Genomic DNA, 2,347 nt, shown 5'->3' with positions numbered 1-2,347 from the left:
AGAAGGACATTATATAATAATAGAGGCCAGTTCTCTAAGAAGGCATAACAATTTAAATATGTGTTCACCTAACAACAGAACTTCAAAACACAAGTGGAAAACATGAAAGAACTATAAGGAGAAATTTAAAAATCTAGAATTACAGTTGGAGACATAAACACTCTTCTCTCAGTAATTGATACACCAAGTAGAAAATCAGTCAGAATAGAGAAGACCTGAAAAACATTATCAAGCAACTGGACCTAAAACACATTTATAGAACATTCAATCCAAAAATAGAATATATTTATTTTATGCACATGTAATATTCAACAAAATACAGCATATTCTTTTTTTAATGATTATTTATTTTGCACGAGCAGGGGAGGGGCAAAGAAAGAGAAAGAGAGAGAGAGAGAGAGAGAGAGAGAGAGAGAGAGAGAGAATCCCAAGCAGGCTCCATGCTCAGGGCAGAGCCTGATACTAGACTCAAAACCACGACTGTGAAATCACAACCTGAGCTGAACTCAAGAGTCAGTCACTTAACTGACTGAGCCACCCAGGTGCCCCTGCATATTCTTAAACATAAAGCAACACTTAAAATTTTAAAGAACAGAAATCATAGAGTGAATGTTCTCTGACATTGAATGAAATAGATTTAAACAAAAGGAAGATACCTAAAAAATCCCCAAATATATTGAAAATAACACATTTTTAAAGTTTATTTTATTTCATTTTTAATTTTATTTAAATCCAAGTTAGTTAGCCTATAGTGTAATGATGGTTTCAGGAGAGAATTTAGTGATTCATCACTTACATATAACACCTATTGCTGATCCCAACAAGTGCCCTTCTTAATGCCCATCACCCATTTAGTCAATCCCCCCACCTACCTCCCCTCTAGCAACCCTCAGTTTGTTCTCTGTATTTCAGACTCTTATGGTTTCTCTCCCTCTCTGTTTTTATCTTAGTTTTCCTTCTCTTCCCCTATGTTCATCTGTTGTGTTTCTTAAACTCCACATATGAGTGAAATAATATATTTGTCTTCCTCTGATTGACTTATTTCGCTTGCCATAATACATTCAGGTTCCATCAACTTTGCAAATGGCAAGATTTCATTCTTTTTGATCACCAAATAATATTCCATTGCATATATATATATATATATATATATATATATATATATATATATATACCACATCTTCTTTACCCATTCATCAGTTGATGGACATTTGGGCTCTGATTTTTAAATGACCATGTGTCAAGAAGGAAGTCTCAAAGGGTGTTAACAAATTATTTGGAACTAAATAAAAACAAAACTATAATATATCACAATTTGTGGAATGCAACTAAAGCAGTACTGAGAAGGAAATTTATAACATAAATGGTTATACTAAAGGAAGAAAAGTCCTAAATGAGTACACTAAAAGCAAGCAAACAAAAAAGATATTAAACCCAAAGCAAGCAAAAGAAAGGAAATAATCAAGATCATACCTGAAATCCATGAAATTGAAATATAAAATAGACAAATGCAACAAAACCTAGTTCCTTGAAAAAAATTTACTAAAATTGCCTTACTTACCAAGAAAAAAAGAAAGATACAAATTACCAATAGCAGAAATTACTTAGGTAAGAGCATTGCTGCAATACATATAAACATTAAAAAGATAATAAAGATATACTAAGAACAGCTCTATACCAATAAACCTGACAAGATAGATGGAATGGGAAGACACATTAAAGGACATATAATACCAAGCCAATAAATAAATAGATAGATAGATAGATTATAGATAAATAGAGGAAAAAACAAAAACAAAAGTAGAAAGTAATCTCTGGGCTCCTGGGTGGCTTAGTTGGTAGAGTGACCGACTTCGGCTCAGATCATGATCTCAGGGTTGGTGGGTTTGAGCCTCACATTGGGCTCTCTGCCGTCAGGGCAGAGCCCGCTTCGGATGTCTCTCCCCCTCTCACTGCCACCCCCGCTCACGCTCTCTCTCTCTCAAAAAATAAATATTTAAAAAGAATTTTAAAAGCTCTACAAACCAGGAATAGAAGGGAACTTGATTAACTTAAGTGGTATCAACAAAATACTGACTGCTAATATCATATTACATGCTGAAAATGTGAATGCTTTCCCAACAATATTGGGAATAAAAAAAGAATGTTCACTCTCACCACTGATACATCATATATTAACTACTTTCAATGCAATGAGAAAAGGAAACAAAGGCATATAAATGGAAAAGGAACAAATTTTCTCTATTTGCATATAGCATAATTGTGTACATAGAAAATCCAAAAAGTCTACCTGAAAGATACTAGAACAAACAAGTGAGTTTACCAAGGCCATAGGGCCAAGGTCAAT

Source organism: Neofelis nebulosa, chromosome X, assembly GCF_028018385.1.
Source record: "Neofelis nebulosa isolate mNeoNeb1 chromosome X, mNeoNeb1.pri, whole genome shotgun sequence".
Classification (NCBI taxonomy): domain Eukaryota; kingdom Metazoa; phylum Chordata; class Mammalia; order Carnivora; family Felidae; genus Neofelis; species Neofelis nebulosa.
This window is presented reverse-complemented; position numbering follows the sequence as displayed.